General features: G+C 42.1%; 1 protein-coding gene across 1 annotated transcript in view; it reads left to right on the forward strand.

Annotated features, from left to right (window-relative positions):
* Window positions 1–15,122: 15,122 nt before the first annotated feature.
* The window catches only part of ESR1 (estrogen receptor 1), a 408,861-nt gene continuing 401,910 nt past the window's right edge, over window positions 15,123–22,073 (forward strand). Inside the window, exon 1 of the mRNA XM_054254535.2 lies at window positions 15,123–15,255. The gene's annotated coding sequence lies outside the window, so the exon portion shown is untranslated. The remainder of the gene's footprint in view (window positions 15,256–22,073) is intronic.

A 22,073-nucleotide genomic window follows, 5' to 3' on the forward strand; every position in this document is an offset into this window, starting at 1 on the left:
AAGGCAGAGGTTGCGGTGAGCCGAGGTTGTGCCATTGCACTCCAGTCTGGGTAACAACAGCATAACTCTGTCTCAAAAAAAAAAAATGTGTAATAACTAAGGAAGGGGAGAAGGGCACTTGTACTATTGAGTATCTGCATATTAGACGCAAATGCTGTTAATTGCCAGGTTATATAAAATGAGAAGTGTTTGTAGTGCATTGAATGAATGTATGGTTTAGAAAACATTATTAGTTACATGCATATTCATTGATCTATTCACCAAGTACTCACTGGGGGTCTACTGTGTACCTGAGTCTAGCCAGAGTCTGGTGGTGGAGAGCTGAGCAGGTCAGGTCCAAACTCATATTCCTGCTATTTCGTAGGGTGTGAGTGGTTGGATGGTTAGCTCAGTGGTCTCGGATGCTGGAATTTATTCCAATAAGTTTCTGAGCTGCTTCACAAACCAAGAGGGTCAGGGGAACTAGAGCAGAGTCACTTCCTCCTTTTCCTTCTCTTCCTCTTCCTCTTTCATCCTCTCCTCCTCAGCCTCTGTTATTACTATTTTAGGAAATCTGAACTGGAATGAAAAAAAACCAGTGTTACATAAGTGGTCAAATGGTCGCTTTTTGGAATGACTTTATGCCTACATAGGGTGTTCTAGTGATTAGAGAAAAAAAGCCATTATTTTAGGTTAGACTTTTCAGAAGGATCACAATGCTACCACTATTTTGCACTTACCTTTGAAAATGAAGTGCTTCCCCTAAGTTTGCTCATTTACTTGTTAGCATAATTTGGCCATTAAACATTAAGCATTGTTTGGAACCCATGAGTCAAGCCAGTCTATGATGAAGCAAACTTAACAAAATTTGAGTTGATGCCGGAAACTGGTGAAGCTGCGATGGATTTAAGGACCAGTTTGCCAGGTTCCCGTCTGCAGATTCTGCTATGGACCAGGTGGGGGCAGCAGAGAGCTGACTGTGGTCTTCAGAAGGGAAGGCCAGCACCTGCCCGTAGATTCCAAGGCTCAGGTGGAGGTGGCAATGAGTTAGGAGGTAGAGTCAAGGTTTGGACTGAGAAGGGAGGAAAGCAAGAGAGATAGCAACAGCATGAAAATCAGACTGCAGAGGAAGCCAGAATTGAAGTAGAACACAGAACTGGTGTAAGTCAAAGAGCAAAGGTGCGGGGGACATGGGGAGGTGAAGTTGGGTGAGTGAACAGGAGGTGCCTGAAGGAGGCCAGCTGCTTCACTAATGCTCCTTCCAGTACCTTCCCAACTCGGTGGGCTAGGTCCGTTCTTGTCCTGCTTGGTCTTCCAAGGGCAGTGGCTGCGAAGGAACAGGGATGTGAGAGACACCAGCCATCTCCCTCTCCTGAGCCAAGATAGTAATAATGAAAGTTTCTGTTTTATTAACAAATATTGAAATGAATGGAGAACACTCAATGATTTGGGAGCGACCAGGGCGTGGTGCTGAAGCGTTGCATGGGCTTTTCCTTCTGGTTCCTTCGAAGGACTAAGGTCCTCGGCAGTCTCTGTCCATGTTTTGGGAGATGTTTCACAATCACCAAGGAAATATAGTTCAGTACTCCTGTTTACTTAATGGCCGGCTCCACTTGAAATATCATGCTCTCCCTGTGTGGTCTTGTCATAATTATCTTCAAATGGTGCTAATTAGCAGACCCAACACATGGGCAGCCTTCCTTCCCCAGACTTGGCACCCTCACTCGCTGCACTTAGCACCCCTCGTGGGAAGGCATCCTGGAGATCCCTTATCTGCACCCTCTCCCCATCTACCCCTTCCCTCTCGTGGAAGCTGCCTCACCAGAGAAACTGCTATCTGATAAAGAATATCAACAAGTCTTAGCAGATGGCTGCTTATCTCAAGACACATATATTCACCAAATCCTAGCAGAAGAAAAAGCTGTGTTTGGATGGTCCCTCAGAGCTAATTATAACATGTTCAAACTGTGTAAGGCAATTTGGAGATGAAGACAGAGTATAGAGAAAGAAAGACAAAGGGAGAATACCCAGAAGAGTTTTTGGAAAAGAGGAAAACTTTGTTCTTTATACATATAGATTTTCGAGACGGGGTTGGGGAGGGGTGGTCTCACTATATTGCCAGGCTGATCTCAAACTCCTGAACTGAAGGGGTCTTTCCAACTCAGCCTCTCCAGTAGCTACAACTACAGGTCCCAAGCTGAGCAAGAAGAAAAATTTCAGCGAGGCTTTAGAACGTCAAACTGAGATTCTGATTCTCTTGAGAAAATGGGTAGAAATTTGTGGTCAGAGATGACAGCAGGAATAACTGGTTTCTACTCTGAGCTGTGCCTGGGGCAGCCTGTTGACACTTTGTTGCTCACATTAGTTTACCTCTTCCTGCCTTTATATCCCTTTCTGTAAAATGGAATTAACGCGCTTGCTGACAATACCTCCAAATGATTTTTAAGGCAAGAAGAGAGAATGTTACTGACAGGTCTATGGTTCTCTGGGTGAGAGGGTTCCTGTGAATGAATGCACACATGGAGCCTTTTATTAATGAAGCTCAGGACGTCTGGTTTTCTCTTGGCAGAGTAAATATCCACCCAGTAGTATTCACCCAGTTTGTATTGTTCTGTCCCATTGTTTGTAAATCTTTTGAATGATTACACAGCACTTATTCTCTATTGTTCAAAATACTCTTTAAAAAGCTGACTATAGGACTCCAGTCCCCACTGGTTTGTTCTTTTCCACTTGGCAAATGTTGATTGATTTTATTTTTCCTTTGGCCTGTGCTTCTTAGTGGCTTGAAATGAATATGCCTTTTTTTTTTTTTCTTGTTTACCCCTTTACCCACATTGTCAATAATAGAATCGCCCTGGGAAGCAGAGTTTGCAAAGGGAGGGGGGTTTGGTATGAATTTGGAAGACTGTATTGTTTCAGGTTTATTTTCTCAAATGCTGGAACTGCTTCTCAGGGGTTAGTCTTCTTTACTGATGAAAACTCGCACATTCTCATAGGTGGTACCGTTAAACATGTTAAATCTGTATACAAATTAATAAAAAACATGTTAAACAAATGTAACGAAAGAAGCAGGGAGCAAGTGTATACCCATGGGGGTCTGAGCAATTGGCTGTCATCGTTTGGTTTGATTATAGGTGTGAGAGTCACATGTATGGTGTGACATGGGACAGTCACATGAATGGTGTGGTATGGGAATAGAAACGGTAAAAAATATGAATCCAACCTAGTGCTTTTCAATTCTCCTTGCACATGAGAATCACCTGGAGAATTAAAAAAAAATATTGATGCCAGCTGGGCACGGTGGCTCATGTCTGTGATCCCAGCACTTTGGGAGGCTGAGGCAGGTGGATCACTTGAGGTCAGGAGTTCGAGACAAGGCTGGCCAACATGGTGAAACCCTGTCTCTACTAAAAATACAAAAATTAGCCAGGTGTGGTGGCACACGCCTGTAATCCTAGCTACTTGGGAGACCGAGTCAGGAGAATTGCTTGAACCTGGGAGGCGGAGGTTGCAGTGAGCTGAGAGCGTGCCACTGCACTCCAGCCTGGGCAACAAGAGCGAGACTCTGTGTTAAGAAAACAAGCAAACTGATGCCTGGGTCTCTCCCCAGAAATGGGAACATCTGCAGGTGTGGGTTTGGCATAGACATTTGAAGTCTCCTTAGCTGCACAGCCAGAGTTGGGAACCACTGATAACCCACAGAAAAACGCTTCTGGAAGTATCTCCAGGGAAGGAGTCCTAGCTTAGGATCAGACACCTTTCTGGGCCCAATACACACCACTGTTTTTTTCTTTGAGATGGAGTCTCACTCCGTCACCCAGGCTGGAGTGCTATGGCATGATCTCAGCTCACTGCAACCTCTGCCTCGTGGGTTCAAGTGATTCTCCTGCTTCAGCCACCTGAGCCTCCTGGGGCCACAGGTGCACGCCACCATGCCTGGCTAAACTCTCATTGGGCCTCCTCTTCTGGCCTGCTCCCATGCTATGTGACCCTTCCTGACATTCAATAAAACTGTTTTTCTTTAGTTGAGCTCCAGGAACATGTAGGATACTAAGAAAACATTGAATGAAGGGGCATTAAATAGAAGTATATGAATTGCCTTTATTGAAATTGCAGTGGTCTTTTTCTTCCTGAAGGTGCTGACCCAGCTGTGGAAAAATTGTTTCTTGAATGTGGGTGACACATCTGTTTCATATCTTCAAGGCAATGCTTTGAGCCAGCTCCTCCCCCATGTGATTCAAAGGATGCCAAGTGTCCCACATGTGGCCTGCTTCCTTCTCTTAACATGGCCTAAAAGTCCCTTATTGAACTCCCATTAGCTTTGTTTGTTTGTTATTTATTTTTGAGACAGAGTCTTGCTCTGTCACCCAGGCTGGAGTGCGGTAGCACAATCTTGGTTCACTGCAACCTCCATCTCCCAGGTTCAGGCGAATCTCCTGCCTCATCCTCCTGAGTAGCTCAGGCACCCTCCACCATACCTAGCTAATTTTTGTATTTTTAGTAGAGATGGGGTTTTATCATGTTGGCCAGGCTACTCTTGAACTCCTGACCTCAGGTGATCTGCCTGCCTCGGCCTCCCAAGAACTCTTGGTAGCTTTGAAAGTAAAAGCCAACCCCCTTTTTTGGCCCATGAGGCCCCACACACCTTGGCATTCCTGTCACCTCTTCCACCTCCTCTCCTGATTCTGCCCTTTGCTGGTGCCAATTCGGCTGCACTAGTGTCCTCTTTGTGACTGGAGCTGTGCCTGGGACACTCCAGTCTTTGCACCTGCTGCTGTTCCGAGCTGTTTATGCCCAGAATGCTCTTCCACCAGTTAGCTACTTGGCTCTGCAGAATCTTCAGGTAGCTGTGCAGTCATCTTCTCAGTCACCCTGTGTGATCACCTGGCTCGCAAGTCCAGTCCTTGCCCTCATACTCCCCATCTCTGCTCCCTACTTCATCACCGCCTTAGCACTGTCACCATTTGACTTTCTTTCTATATATTTTATTTATTGGGTAGCTCGGCTGCTTCAGTAAATACTATAAATGAGGTGGCTTAAAATTAGACATTTATTTCCCACAGTTCTGGAGGGTGGAAATCTGAGATCAGGGTGCCAGCATGTTCTGGTTCTGGTGAGGCCTCTTCCAATAGCAGATGGCCACCTTCTTTTTTTTTTCTTTCTTTTTTTTTTGGAGACAGAGTCTCGCTCTGTCACCCAGGCTGGAGTACAGTGGTGCCGTTTTCAACCACTGCAACCTCCGCCTTCTGGGTTCAATTGATTCTCCTGCCTCAGCCTCCCGAGTACCTGGGACTACAGGTATGTACCATCATGCCTGGCTAATTTTGATATTTTTAGTAAAGACAGAGTTCTGCCATGTTGACCAGGCTGGTCTTGAACTCTGACCTCAAGTGACCCACCCACCTCGACCTTCCAAAGAGCTGGGATATCGTGAGTCACCACACCTGGCCAGACAGTCACTTTCTCACTGTGTCCTCAGGCAGCGAAAAGAGATCAAAGAGCTCTTTAGTTTCTTTTATAAGAGCACTAATCCCATCACAAGGTCCCAGCCTCACCACCTCATCACCTTCCAAAGGCCCCACTTCCTATTGCCATCAGATTGGGGATTTGGATTTTAGCATATAGAGTTTGGGGGGGACACAAATCTTCCACTCCATAATAGTTATAGTTGGCCCCCTCTCTTGTTCTACTAGAATATAAGCTTCTGAGGTCAGGGATTTCTATTTGTTTACCTAGAACGGTGCCTGGCACACGGTAGGTGCTCAGGAGATAATTACTGGGTGACAAAAATGAACTGGTCTCCTCTTTAACCCCTGCAATCCTGTCCAAGTCACTCGGTTTGACTTGCTGCACTGGGAGCAAGTCCTGGCTTGGTGCCCTTGTCTCCCAGGGGTGGAGTTCCCATATCTGGGAGGACTCGGGGTTCTCCTGGTCTGCTGCTTTTCCTCCTTACCTGTGCTGGGAGGTAAGACAGAGCCCTGCCAGCCGCCTGGGACAGCTGCCCGGCACGTCCTTGTTCCTGCTCAGCCAGCCAGTTGGGGCCTTGGTTTGGACCCTTCACTCACTTCTGTGAACCCACCTCCTGGCTGAGACCCCACTTAGGCTCACCTTCTCACTTTCCCCTTCAAGAAGCACTCCCTGGCCCCCAGCCCGTCTTCTGGAATTTTGATGCATTGGTCAAGTCCAGTCTTGTTTGAACATCCCTTTGAATGATTCTTAATTGTATTTCGGGCTGGCTCTGCGCAGCAGACCATAGAAATACCGATTGTTTCTGGGGTGGCACTGGAGTGTGAGAAGGTGGGGAAAATGCCTCGGGACGATTAGACTGGGGAGACTCTGAGATGACTGATGAAACCTACAGCAAGAGCTTTCCACGCTCCTAATCGGGGAGGGGATGGCGGTGCTCAGGGGTGGCGGGGGCGCAGGAGAGCTGTTGAGGGTCCCGTGCTCCTCAGTTCTCTGGCTTCTGAGGCGCTTTGATCTTGTCATATAGAAGCCTCTGGAAGCCCAGGGACTGTGGAAACTGGAAGCCGTTCTTGGACTATTTCGCAACATTTTTCTCCAGGAAAAAGAAAAAAAAAAAAAAAAAGGCTTCATTCTTCAATGTTACATAATCGAACATTTCCCGTGCTGGCTGAAATGAATATTCTCTCTTTGCCTGAATAAATAATGCACAGACTCTTCGGGACAGGCTGCTTCCTCCAGGCTGCTGCTTCCGAGGGATCCGACCGCTTTGTGGGTTTAGTGGTGGCACTCAGCTGGACGTGGGGCCGGTGCTTCCTTCTTGGAGGGTCCTGTCGGCCAAAATGTCTTTTAAACGTCTCAACAAGTAGCAAACAAGGCCACACCTGCGACAGTTGTAGCGATTCCGGAAGACCTGCTCACCACGAGGTGCTGGAGTCCTTTGCAGCTGGAAATCCACGGTGGCCGCAGTTTAAATAAATTTCCTAAGTGCAGAATCACCACACAAGGCGTGGAGAAACTGAAAACTGTGACATCTGGAGTTGCAAACACTCACAGGCATATCAGCTGTCTGCATTCCCTTAGGAAAACTGTTTATTGGATGTTTTCGTACTCAACCCTTTATTTCCCAGCATAGGTTTTTGATTTTCACATGGAGAATTTGATTATTTTCCCATGCCCAAGTCACTCTCGTCACAGCCCGTTGTTTAATTTGTGTGCACCTTTGTCTTCACTCTATATCCTTTGCTTTCCTGTAGGAGAAAAATAAATAGCACCGCTGACTTGCATGGTAGGGGCTGACGGTGTTCCACGTGCTCAGGTTGGTTTTCTCATCCTTCCTTTCCTCCTGTGGGAAGTTTGCTTGGTGAAAAGGGAAGGACAGAATTCGATCCCCCTGGAGGGAGTTTCATGTCTTGATTATTCTGAGCTGCCCAGAGCTGGTTCCCAGCACAACTTGTTAATGGCTGAGTAGATCTAAAGTTTTGAAAATCAAGATCTCTTTGGAGTTTTACAAGTAAAATTTCAAAAGTGAGAAATGACTATCCCAATGTTTTTTACAAGAAAGATGCAACTTGTAAAATTCTATTCATTTGGGGAAAAGGGGGTAATTTGAAACACAAAAGTAGTAGGCAATATTTACAAATTGTGAAAAATACCAGAATGGTATACATGGAAGAGTATTGGACATTCCATTAGCAGTGGTAAACCCATTCCTTTGGTTCTGAATCTTGTTAAGCTTCCTTAAGAATTTGATGAAGTTTCTAGACATTTCCTTCAGAAAAATGCACGTGTTTATGTACCTAAATGTTTGGATATGATTTCAGGGGGATTCCAAATCCTCTGGGACCCCCCCCAAGCCCCCATGTGGATGTTTGTGATGCAGTGGAGTAAGAAAACCAGGAGAGGCTAGAAAAAGTTTATGAAAGAGAAATACGAACATACAGTACCCTGCCAAAATTTACTTGTGAGAAAAATTACATTAAACACATTCATTTTCCAAACGATGACACAAAATGAGACTCATATTACCATCCGGTTTAAGCATGTTTTATGCTTATGGTGACCTAACCGTCCAAATGCCTGCTCTCAGTTCGCTCCTATCGTCTTATCTTACTTTATGCCAATACCGTGCAGATTAAATAGGTCCCGTCTCCGATGTCGTTATCTAGTTTTGTTCTTTGTTGTCTATGTTTTATTTTTTACTTCTTGCTCCTATTTCGAAGACTTTGAAGGTATTGGGACTTGGGGACATGCTGTTTCCAGTATAGATTCTGGTATTGTAGAGGAAGTTTTACAAGCCCAGGCAGGTGTACTTGGGGACTGAGGTTACTCAGTAACCTTGTAAAAGCTGAGTCTGCTATTTCTGTTGCTTGAAGAACAAGGTGAATGTAGGTCTCCTTGGATATTGGGGATGATAGAAGGGTGTGGATTGGAGAGAAACAGGACTTCCTGCCCCTTCAATTTAAATGGAGATTCATTTGATTTAAAAAAGAAATGTATATTCACCAGGCCCTGTGTGAATTACCACCATGGATGTAGGTGGAGTAAGCCGTGTTCCCAGGTAGCCTGCAATCAAGTGCAATCCATTGGTGGTAGGAGGCATGGGAGATACAGAAGTAACTCAGGACTAGATTGAATTGGCCACTTATCTAAGAGTGTTATCAAGTGTTCTGTAAATGTGTAGATTCTGGTTAGTTATCAGTTTGTCATACTTCTTTCCCTCCCCCCCTTTTTTTTGAGATAGAGTCTTGCTCTGTCACCCAGGCAGAGGTGTGATCTTAGCTCACGGCAACCTTCACCTCCCAGGTTCAAACAATTCTCTCACTTCAGCTTCCTAAGTAGCTGGGATTACAAACATGTGCCACCATGTCTGGCTTTTTTTTTTTTTTGTAGTTTTAGTAGAGACAGGGTTTCATCATGTTGGCAAGGGTGGTCTTGAACTCCTGACCTCAAGTGATCTGTTCGCCTTTGCCTCCCAAAGCGCTGGGATTACAGGCGTGAGCCACCACACCCAGCCAGGTTGTCATACAATTCATCTGTCTCCGTTTCTAGACACAAGCTCCTCGGGGTCACGACTGTTCTTCCTTGTTGGCAGAGGAGATGCTTCAGAAGTGCTTGTTGCTAGAGGAGAAAGGTACAAGTGGCATGTGGTAGGGATTCAGAGGAGGGTGAAAATAGGATGATGTTGAGCTAGCAGGAAGTTCTCCATGGAAAAGGTGTTCTTTGAGATGAACATTGAGGGAGTGGTGGGATCACACCTGACCCAGATAGAGAAGGGGCTGAGATCCAAGCAAAGGATGCTGGGAGCAGGGAAAGAGACAGTTGACTGAAGTCAAAGGCTGGAGAGGTTGGCTGGGGCCAGATGATCAGAGACATCGTGAGTGGTTTGTACTTAATTTAATCTTGTAGTGACATGATGAGAATGATTAATCAGGAACATAATCTGGTGAAGGTGTGTTTGATGGATTAGAAATGGTAGAGGCTGGAGGCAATTAGGCCAATTAGGACCCTGTTGCAGAAGTCTCGGGGAGAGCTGAAGAGGATCTGACTTGTGATGCGGAGTAGGAAAAAGAAGGGATGGAGGCTGGAGGTATTTTGGAGATACAGCCCGAAGTTCTTGTAATCCAAACTTCCCCAGAATATCTCAGCCCAGAAATAAAAATAGGATGAAAACGACAAAAACACAATACTATTTTTTTCTTTGCTTTCTATCAACTGTTTGCAACCTGCAATCCTTTCCGATTCTTCCTTCCTGTGGGGACAAGTGAATAGGCAGATGCTGAATATCACTGTTGGGCTCGCAGAAGCCCCCGGCATTGGTGGGCTGAGGCTGCGGCTGCTGGTGCCAATGAAAGGCACCCATGGGCAGGACCCTCTTGCCACTAAGCTTTAGGGCAAAAGGGAAACCTCGAGGTGGTGCTCCCCACTGCTAATTGGTACCTGGTACAGGAATCAAGACGTCCCTTTGTTTGCTCTCAGTGCTTTACAGAGATTTTTCTTCTCTAAGGCAAACACTCCTTTCACTAAAATTCTGGCGTTTGTGCAAATTGGGAAGTCAAACTTAGCAACAGTGTCTCTGCTGCATTTAGATATCATTTTTCTCCGACACTGGCTTCTTGTTTTTACATGAAATATGTGAATTCCTCCTTTCTTCTCAGAAGTACACCTTAGTAGTTGACAAAAGTGAACTACCCGAAGGGCCAGCCTTCTCTGGATTCTAGCTGAAACCTTGCTTCCCACTGAGAAGTGTGTGCGTTTGTGTATCTGGTGACCGAGATGGCTCGGGGAGTGGGCAGGGGCTTGGGGAGGAGGAAGACTGAGGGACAGGTGGGGAGTAAGAAGGGTCAGAAAGTGATTTTGGTTCAGCAGTATCAATAATAGTTTTGTTTTATATCATCATCTCCTTCAGTGTTGCTTCCTTTGTCACTCCTGTAAATATGAAAGCCCATTTATTCTTCTAATAGAAAAATTTTCATAATTGTTTCCTCACATGAGATGTTTATGGCTTTATATATAGGTATGTGTATATAAGAGGAGGCATGTAATTTACAAAGGCAGGTTTTAAAAGCCTTTCTACAGATAAAATGCAAGATTCAATTGCATTTTTTCTTTTTGAGGTGGGTCTTACTCTGTCACCCAGGCTAAAGTGCAGTGGGGTGAACATGGTTCACTACAACCTCAAACTGGGCTGCAACAATTCTCCCACCACAGCCTCCAGAGTAGCTGGGACCACAGATATGAGCCATTACATCCAGCTAATAGAAACCAAGTTTTCTGTAGAGATGGGGTCTTCCTGCATCGCCCGGGCTAGTCTTGAACTTCTAGGCTCAAATTTGTTGATTTCTTCCAAAAGTATTTTCTGCTTGACAATGTTATTTGAAGAAATAGTTTTTTAAAAAGTTTGAAGAAAGACACTATTTTTATCCCTGTAAGCTTGAACTAGGGCTTTCATATTGAGTAAAAGACAGTATAAAAATATCATTGGGGATTGGTCATACTAAAGCTCTGTTGTCAAATACTCTAGGTCTGCATATTGAAAAGTGGACTACTGATGGGTTTTATGCTTCCTGCTATAAAAACCAGCACCTAGGCCCCCGATGAGTGTTTAGATAGCTAAACACTCTTAGGTTCCACTATTCTGATGGCAAGGACCAGAGATGCCGGTGGATAGCTGGTAATAAGGGCTATAGAAGAAACTGTGGAAATTCTGCGACCCTGTCAGTAAACCGAGCAGCTCTAGTCAGATCCTGCCATGTGCTCCTGGGTCCAGAGGCCCACATGTGTTCATCTCATCTCATCGATTTCCTCTGTCCCTGCATAACTTCGATTGCTAGGAGCCTTTCCTTAGTTTGGCCTCGGTGCCACCCTGAGGTATTCCCTTGTCCTTTGCGGCTCACGAACACAGTGCAGCTTTCCAAATTCATACCCTCAGAGCTTGAATGATTGGTCCAGTTCATCTTTTCCACATTTGGTCATGTCTTAGGTCACTAGCCAGTCTATAGGTTGGTTGTTCTTTGGTTGGGTGTCTCATCATGGTCCGGTTAGCTGTGATCTGAAGTGGCTGTAGGATGGGGAGATTGTGTGAACTTCAGTTGGTTGTTCAAGCATCAGGAGCTGAGAGCACGGCAGTTTTCCTTAGAACAATAGTGAGTGGTTGGTCAGGTACTGATCAGTATCTCCAGGTAGGCAGAGTTTCAATTTTGGTTGCTCTTCATGAGGAAAAGCAGAAGCCCAGAGCTGTGTTGATAGAGTAATGAAACTGAGATAATGTTTTGAGCAGTGCCCAATGGAAACATCTTTGCTAAGAAGAACGAATGAAGAATTTTGGCAATTAACTATGTAACTGAGTCCCAGACTCTGCTATCATCTGGGGTGGCAGATAAAAACACATACTCCAAATCAAAAACCTGATTTTATATTTTAGCCTGAATCACCCAGAGCACAGCAGGATTTTGCTTGAATGACCCAGACAGATTGCATCAATTTTCAGCTTTACTTTGCTTGTGGAAACCAGGCTGTTAGTGGTTTCTTCTGAAATGGGAGAATGTATCAAAAAAAGGTTGGAACCTGAACAATTTCTAGAATTTCATTGTTCTGTGCTTCTTAATAAACAATGTGGCACTATAAAGGAATGTGTGTTGACTCTCTTTTTTAAAAAATAAAGATGTAGTGGATAGTATGAATTTGATGAAATGTCAGCCTTGTTTTTCATTTGAAAACTGTGTGTGAGGGAATCAGGCGTAATGGCATGATACTTCTCTTTGAACATACTTACGAGATTAAATTTCAAGTACACTGCATTATACTGCTTCATAAATTGTTGATTTCTTCTTTTTTGAATTGTTCAATCTGTCTAATAGCAATGAATATGATTTAATTAGACACTTTTCCTCAAAGGATATATATATATATATATATATATATATATATATATATATATATATTTTTTTTTTTCCCTAAAAGAAAACAAAGAAAGCTGGGAACGGTGGCTCATACCTGTAATCCCAGTACTTCGGGAGGCTTAGGCGGGTGGATCACGAGGTCAAGAGATCGAGACCATTCTGGCCAAAATAGCAAAACTGTGTCTTGTCTCTACTAAAAATACAAAATTTAGCTGGACATGGTGGTGCAAGCCTGTAGTCCCAGCTACTCGGGAGGCTGAGGCAGGAGAATTGCTTGAACTTAAGAGGCGGAGGTTGTAGTGAGTTGGGATTGCACCACTGCACTCCAGCCTGAGTGATAGACTGAGACTCCGTCTCAAAAAAAAAAAAAAAAAAAGAAAAAAAAAAAAAAGAAAAGAAAAGAAAAGAAAAAGAAAGCATAGAATAGTTAAAAATATGTTGGTCCAAGCACACGCATTTTTATTTTTAGTGATTTTATTAGAACAATAAACTTCAAAATCATTCGTAACAACCTTTCTGGATTGATCTGATAGAACTCTTTTTGCCTATTCACTGATGGACCTGTCAACCTCATGACACAGAAAAAGTACATGTGTTCACATATTGTGTCCTTGTGTGTAATGTCGCGTGCTGGTTCAGATTCTGAAATGGAGTGTTAAAAGCATGGGGCCTTTAGTTGGTCCATGTGAGTTTGAACCCTGGCCCCAGCTGGTGTAGGTACTTAATCTTGGTGTCCCATAGTTTCTTCAACTGCAAAGTGGGTTTTTAGTAGTACCTACCTCACTGGGTTGCTGCAAAGGTGCTTAAAATAGTACCCAACATCTAGTACACTGGTCCTCCATATCTGTGGGTTCCATATCAGTATTCAATCAACCTGTGATTGGATAAATAATATCCAGGAAAATAGCTGCATACCAGGAAAAGAAAAAAGAAAAAAAAATCCAGAAAAAAATTGTGTCTGTACTGAACATGTACAGACTTTGGCTCTTTCCTCTCTATAAACAATACAGTATAACGTGTATTTACCTCGCATTTACATTGTTTTAGGTATTATAAGTAATCTATGGATTACTTAAAGTATACAGAAGGATGTGCATAGGATATATATAAATACTATGTGATTTTACATCAGAAACTTTTCCTGGAACCAGTATGCTCAGAAGACATTTGCTGTCATTTTTATTCTCTTGCACTCAAGAAAGCACATATTGGAATGCAAATGAATACCAATAATAGTTTTTAAAAGGATAATTTATATACAGTTTACATTGTACATTCATATTGTCTGATGAAAGGAAATAATCTATAACCTTCAATTCAGAATTCATGAGCTGTCCTATTTTGAGAACTGTTGCTCTAGGTAATTTTCATCTCTGTATTGATGTGTAAAACTGATTTACAGGTAGCTAAATGCTATTTGAAAAGCATACTTCACCCATTCTGGCAAATAAAATAATTGAAGGATTTAATTAATTTAGAAAAAATATTTCATTTTCGAAACGTTTCAACTGCTCAGAGCATGTTATTAAATAATCTACCTTTCACTAGGTATCATAATAAAAACAATAAAAATGCTTACAGAACCCCTGCAATGCGTTAGTATACGTGATTATTCCTTGTGTAAGTGAATCTTGTTGAGATTTTATGTTCAGTCACTTGAAATTAAATACTTTACATACTAACTAAAATGTGTCCTGCTCTCTGTATTCTGGAGAAGCTTCTCTCAGGCAAATTAACATATTCAAATTATTTTATGGGCTAACTGACAAGTATAGAGAAGATTGAAGACAGTTAAGATCATTTATTTCAAAATGTTTTAAAGCATTGATTATTTCTTTTGGTTTTCCTTCCTTCCCATGACAGTTTTGAGGTGTAGCTTACTTGGCAGACGTCACTCTGTACTGGGTACTGGGACAGAGAGCAATACAATAGCAAGAGAGAGATTCCTCCTCTGCCCCCTCTATCATTCTCACTTCCAGAAAACCAGCCTTTTTCAAGACTTGTAAAGAAGAAAAAGCGAAAATATTTTTAAAAAATCATTGAAAGTACATACTGCATAAACCACAGCAGACATGATGAGATATTAAAATTTCAATGTTATTAAAAAATTTTAATATGATTTTACAGCCCTTTTTCTACTTTAAAATGTGTATCTTAGTGTTAAACAAACAATCAATAACCACATAAATTTAAAAATTGCTGCAGGAAATACCGGACAGTTTATGGAAGGATCATGCGACAGAAATTAAGGACCAAAGAGCGTAAGGAGCTAGACCTGTGCAGGTTACCGAAGTCAAGAACCTAATTAATCAGTAACAGGAAGTGCAGAGCCGGCTTTTGAGTCCATGCCTGAGTAAGAAATTCCCAAATAACACTAACAGAAGACATTTCCTTACCCCTGCTTTTAGTTTAGCTCTAGCTAACTTTGGATTAACAAAATTTATGTGCTGAATGAATGTTTTATTTTTTTTTCCAGCCCCACACGCCTGTCTAGACTTTGAGCTTTATTAGGAATAAAGAGAAAAATCGGCTGGAGGGCGTAAAAAAATTTCAGGCAGATTAACACATGATTTACCTCTTTTTGAACATCCATTTTAGTGGAAGTGCTAAGAAAGTTAGATTCAAGCCGGGCTTGGAGAAAGCAAGGCCACCCCCTCCTCTATGTTTTCAATGAGATTTTCCAATCCTAGTCAAATGGTGGTGCTAGTTCTTTATTTTTGAGTTACTGCATTTCCTAATTTCATGGTCATAACAGCCTCCTGTCTACCGAGTCAGAACGGATTTTACCAAAACTGAAAATGCAGGCTCCATGCTCAGAAGCTCTTTAACAGGCTCGAAAGGTCCATGCTCCTTTCTCCTGCCCATTCTATAGCATAAGAAGACAGTCTCTGAGTGATAATCTTCTCTTCAAGTAGGTACTCCTATTTCTTCTCAATTTATTTTTTCCTTTTTGATATAATGTGCTACTGTTTACAAGCATATTGTAACTTCAGAGCTTACGTCTCATCTTTAAAAAATGTTCATTTTTTTCCTCTTTCTGCTCCAAGGATATTTTGCAAACTTACTGGCAAGTATTCCTAGGATGATAAAATGTGAAATCTAAACTTGGTACAGTGGAAATTCACTTCTAGAATAATATTTAGCTGAGGCAGAGGGCAATCCGACTACCCTGTTCTTAGTACAGCACACACAGGCTGCCTGTCTGCTCCAGATAACATATATCTATCGGATCCAGCACTAGCTAGGAGACACCGTGTTGTTGAGCTGTGTTAGAATTTTAAAAGTTCTTAATTAGAGAAATCTCAGACTAGCAGGAACACATTACCTGTTTTCTTAATCTTTGGAGCCATAACTTATATGAGTTTGAACTAAAAGATGTGAATGATCCATTATTTGTTTCCTAAAGGCAGTCAAGTTTTCTGAAAAGCTACACGTCCAGCAGCACAAGAATGAACGATTCTGTCTTGAAATTGGCCTCTGATTTTAAGCAAGTTCTTTTGAGTCCTGGTGTCCCATTTTCTCGGTTCCTTTTTGCCTCTCAAAGGCACACGCATAATGACTTCACCACATATAGCAGTGGGCTACTCGGGTAATGATGTGGCAGTCACAAGACAGGGCAGAATACTTTCATTTTGGTCAGAGGCATGCCACATGTCTTAGGAAATGCTCGTTGAACTGTAAGTTTCATGCTTTGTCAAGAAGATAACCAGTATTCTCTCAAGTCCATAGGAGCCGACGTGATTAAAACATTTTAAAGCAATTTACTTGATAGAAGGGTTGGGCTTTATCAGGACTTGTGATCATGGCAATGGTTCCTGCTTAAAGGTGCCAGATTTTTAACGCCTTTATGTGTCAGATCTAATAGGCTTACAGAGCAACTCTATGTATATGAGGCTGCTGGGAAACTCATCCAGTTTTGAATGTGGTATATACATATTTTAATGTTGAGAGTAAACTTAGGAAGACCAGGCAGAAGTGTTTGAACTGAATTCTGAAATGTACAGAGAATTTAAATTGGGTGAGAATGTTTGAGGTCCACGGTTCAGGGTTCATTTCGATACCATAAAATCCCCTCCTAGTTCTTAAAAGCAAATGTTTTCTTTGATTTTGTTAATGTCCTGTGAAGACCGCCGACTGGGCTGTGAAATGCATGCAGATAATGCCGTAGCGGTTGGATAAAATAATCTAGAATGTTAGATTTTCAAGGAAATTAGAAATAAAAACAATGTAGGTAAAAGGCATGATGTAGGAAAACAGCAGAATTTTCATTAAGAACACAAGGGTCGTATTTACAAGCAGAAGATTTTTCTTGGACACTTGGAGATATTTGTTTTGTTTTATTGCTCATGACAGTCAAGGAAAGGAATACAATGTTTGGGTCTTAAACTTGCAGCAAGAAAAGTCAAACTATCTTTTGTTTCTGAGAACTCTTGTCTTTGTTCAGTATTGGGTTTAGAGCTAGCTACCACCCACCTTCCCTTCAAACACTCACTCTAAACCTCCACACAGCATAACGATGTACATCAGGTGTCTGCCAAACAAGTTCACATGGTTGTCTGCAGGTCTTCTCTTAGTCTAGCTGCACTCATTTATCCTAGTTGGTCAGAACAGTTGCTTGAGTTGAGGGCCTGGTGGTTGAGTTTACTTTGCTTTGAATAGGGAACAGCTCTGCTTCATGACTCCAGATTGGCTATTTGGAAAAAAGGGCAAGGAAAAGAGTGACCCAGCTCTCAGTAGACCATCCACACTGCTGGTAAAAAATAAAATAAACAAAATAAAATAAACAAAATAAACTCATAGCATAGGATTCATCTATGGCAGTGGCGACATGGTCCTGTCCATCTGCCTCTATCAGGATAGAGTCTCCATTGTTGATCTCTGAGAAAGAGGTGCTATCTGTGAAGCCTCCTGCATATTATCAAATAAAGTGCTCTTTTCAAAGGCAGGCACTGTACAGGTAAGACTGATGATGTGTGCCTGCCTTCTGGGCAACATCTCATTAGACTTCCTCTGAATCATTCCCACTGGACACAACAGCAAAAACATGCACATCAGTGAGTTTTATGGTTCTATCTAAGGCATATAACATTTTTCTCACTGAAAGTCTGTGATTGTTTCAGAGAATGAAGGGGCTTACCCTACTCACCTGCCCCTTAAAATATTCTGCTAGAAAGCTGATACCTCTGCTCAGGTTTTCCACAGCACATCACTCTTCGGTGAGAATTCTATTAAGTGGTTCAATTCAAATCCATGGAAAAATGACTGAGTACCCAGTCATAGCTCCCACCACTCTCTAGCTGTGCAATTAGAGGCAGATTATGTCACCTCCATCATTAAATTTCTCATCTGCAAAGTTGGAGTACTAACAGTAGCTACCAGAGAGAATTATATGGAGTAAATGAGATTAAACCACTCATTAAACTCCTTGCAGTCTCTAAACATTAGAAACTCAATATGAGGAAGTTATTTCTACTCTAAGCCTATCACAGTGCCTGTTATTCAATACATGTTGGTTGAATAAATGAAATAATTCAAGATCAGCACCAAAGCTGCTAGGAGTTTATGAACATCTGATCATAACTGTAAACTTGATCTAAAAAACAAAGGGCAGTCAATCCAATTGACTGGGCATGCCACCTGTTGAAATGCTTCTGCTTCTGTAATGAGTATAAAGTGTTGGAAGAGAGTCCAGAAACCTCCACCATCCTTTCTTCCATCATTCCTCTCCTTTGTGACTCTCTTTGTGATGAGAAGGGTGAGATTAACATGTCAAATATGTGTTACAAACCCTTCACATTCTCTTTCACATCAGCAGAAGCATGCTGCTTCATTGTTGGGCAGTGCCTTAGCCCATGCACACATAGAGTTATATGCTGATTTTCTTTTTTGTGTGTGTGAGATGGAGTCTCGCTCTTTAGTCCAGGCTGCAGTGTAGTGGCACAATCTTGGCTCACTGCAACCTCTGTCTCCCAGGTTCAAACAGTCTGCTTCCGCCTCCCAAGTAGCTGGTATTACAGGCATGTGCTAACATGCTTGGCTAATTTTCATATTTTTAGTAGAGACAGGGTTTCACCATGTTGGCCAGGTTAGTCTCAAACTCCTGACCTCAAGTGATCTACCCGCCTTGGCCTCCCAAAGTTCTGGGATTACAGACATGAGCCACCATGCCCGGCTGTCTGCTGATTTTCTAATTCAGTGTGATACCAAAGACCTGAGATAGTCTCTCCCTCACTTGTCCCATAACACATGCCCATGAGGTGGTGGTAATAACAACTATAGTAGCGTCCAAGGTTGGGAGAGCTCTTACTTTGTGCAATGCTTTTCATGCTATTATCATATGCGATTCTTAAAGCAACCCCAGGTGGTGAACAATGTTATGATTCCCGTTGTACAAATGAGGAAACTAAGGCTTTGCAAAGCTAGGTAACATGTCAGTATTACTCAGCTTCATAAGCGACAGCCCTGAGACTTGAAGATAAAGTCATCTAATTTCAAAGCTCATGCTTTTAGCCATTACTTGAGACAGTATTAACTTTTAAAGTTTGTAATCGATATGAATTTGGCCATGGGAAAGCAAGTAGAGCATCTGGGGCTGATAGGAGATAACAGTATGCCCTCTCTTAGCCTCAGTATCTTCATCTGTAAAATGGGAATAATTACATCTGAGTCAGAGAAGTTTTGTGGCTATTGATGAGGATTAAATAAAGTAATGCATATAAGAGAGTTTTGTACAAAGTTCACTTTTATAAAATGCAAGCTGTTATATGGAATGCATAAATTATTACTTAGTTACATGTAAAATCTTCCCACCAAGTGAATGAGGCTTCACCTGGGTGTAGTGCTATGAGATAGATATGAGGGGCAGATTGGTTTATGCTTCTCAAAAACAGAAAGTGTGCAGGGGTGGAAGTGTGGGTGGGGAGTCTGGGCCTCCCTGACATGTGACAAAGCTGGTATGTGAGTAGGGCAGCAGGATGGATGGGGATTTGGAGGGATGGTGGTAATCCTCTTTTTGGGGCACCCCTCCAGTATTTGGGGATATTCTCGGATTTCTTTTGAGAAGACAAGTGGCTAGGAGCTTCCCTAGCCTTTCTATGGTAAGAACCATAAAGATCTTTGTTGGGTACATACCTGGAGCTTGGTTTCTCTAAGACTAGCTTTCAAGAACTTAATCTGGCTTTAGTCTCCCATTTAAAGCTGCCACCTGCTCTCAATTCTTTGGGTTTTCCTGCTAAGAACAGATATAACTTGGGCAGTCTTCCAGTTCTCCTTTCTTGCTGCCTTGAAGACAACACACAGGCCAATCACAAGGAGGAAGAGACAGGCCCCAACAAGATCCCCATCTCTACTAAAAATACAAAAATTAGCTGGGTGTGGTGGCGTGTGCCTGTAGTCCCAGCTACTCGGGAGGCTGAGGCAGGAGAATTGCTTGAACCTGGGAGGCGGAGGCCGAGATTGTGTCACTGCTCTCCAGCCTAGCGCCTGGCGACAAAATAAGACTCTGTCTCAAAAGAAAAAAAAAAAAAAAAAAAAAAGGATGACAATCCCAGAGAACTCAGTGCGGGTAGACTTGCTGAGGTTCCTGACTTTTGCTGGAATAGAATACCACTGGCTTTTCGATATTTCTTTTCCCAACGGTTTCCTTGTCAAAATGGCCAGCAGCTCAGCTCCCTAAACACATCTTTTCCCCTAGATTGGTTCAGAGGAAGCCATCAGGCTACTTTTGCAAATGGATGATCTGCCTTTCTGAGATCCTTCTTTCCCCTGCTGTTCATAGGAATGATCTCACTGTAATATTTCATTTCGGAATGTTATTAAAGACACCAAGAAATCAACAAGAAAATTTGAATTTATCTGACAGAAGAAACTGGCTTTTTGTTCTCTAATATTTATTTATTAGAACCAATAACTGGTCAGAATTCATTTGCTTAAAACCATGTAAAGAGAGATGCTTAATAAAGATAATTGCATCACATATAGTACTCCGTTTTAGTGACTTTCACTTTACAACGATGTGACCATTAAAGAAACAAATTGCTCTTTCTTTCCAATAAGGAATTTTGGAAATTCCTTACTGAAAAATTCCAAATTTTAGGAAATTTCCAAAATTTAAGATTTTGGAAATCCTACCTGCATCAAGTTTTCTGAAAGAATATTTAGAGATTAAGGTTACGTAGAATCCAGTATATTGATAGTTTAATTTAGCTCACATTGTTAAATTCTTTTCCTAATTTTATTTAGGAAATGAGTAATATTGAGAAGGTCCTGGCTGTGGTTTATTACGGTCTGCTCTATAGTCTCTACTCACAGCCAGATTAAAAGTGCCTCAGGGCCAGGTGCAGTGGCTCATGCCTGTAATCCCAGCATTTTGAGAGGCAGAGGCTGGTGAATTACTTGAGACCAGGAGTTTGGGATAAGCCTGGCCAACATGGTGAAATCCCATCTCTACTAAAAATACAAAAAATTGGCCCGGTGTGGTGGCACATGCCTGTAATCCCAGCTACTTGGGAGGCTGAGGCAGGAGAATCACTTGAATCCAAGAGGCAGAGGTTTCAGTGAACTGAGATTGCACCACTGCACTCCAGCATGGACGACAGAGACTCCATCTCAATAAACAAATAAATAAATAAATATACAAATAAATAAATAAAAACTTTAAAAAGTGCCTCAGGTACACCCTGTGCCTTAGGAAGTGCCTGGTACACACTAGTGTTTGGCACATAACTGTAGTGTGAGATTGAGCCTGACATATTCCTTGATCCCTAGACAATCTCTATGAGGTGTGATCACTTAGGCTAATAATATGATATTTGACTATTACATAATAGCACACTATAATATGTGTCTAAAGCCATAATGTCAACTAATACAATTCAACACGGTAGAATGTGATGAGTGCTTAGAGAGTGATGAGTACTTGAGTACTGTGGTGAGGAAGCATATAGAAGGTAGATCTGGGGGCAGGATGGTTAGGGATTGCTTTGAGTAGGAAGCAACTCTTGACCATGACCTTGAAGAACAGGTAGTGTTTACACGGCATGATACAAGGAAAAGGAAAAGCACGATGAAAGGTGTTGGGGAGAAGGTTTTGGGAAAATATTCATCAGTCTGACAGGAACATAGTTAAGAAAAGTGCAGAGAGGTAGTAGGAGGTAATTTAGAAGTGGAGAATCAGATGTCCTGTTAAGGAGCTTGGACTTTATCTTGTAGGCCCTAAAGACATTGGTGTAGGATTGGAATGAAATAAAGACTTAACCTTAGAAAAATACAGTGTGGATTGAAGTTTTCAGATGACGAGTGGGTGCGTCAGTTTGGAGGTGATGGAGATAGTTCGAGAGAGGAGTCACACGACTGGAACATTCTTTCAGGACTTGCTTTTTTGAAATCTCGATTGTTTATGGTTGTAAAGATTTTGTTTCAGAAATGACTGGTGGAGAAAGAAGTATATTGAGAGTCAAAAGATGGGACTGTGCCACTCATGTGCTAGTAAAAAACTTCAAGCTTGGTGCTCTGTTTTCCTACCTGTAAAATGGGCATAACAACTACCAGAACATACATCAAAAGATTATACTAAGTGATAGAACTTTGAAAGGTAACATGCCTCATGTATATAAAATGCCATTCACTTGGAATATTTTTATAGTAAAATTATTTTCTTTGGATAAGATATAGATTCAGAAGAAAATCATATTTCTATAAGATTAGGATTCAGATCATTAGAATTTATTC

Source organism: Callithrix jacchus, chromosome 4 (genome assembly GCF_049354715.1).
Source record: "Callithrix jacchus isolate 240 chromosome 4, calJac240_pri, whole genome shotgun sequence".
NCBI classification, from domain to species: Eukaryota; Metazoa; Chordata; class Mammalia; order Primates; family Cebidae; genus Callithrix; species Callithrix jacchus.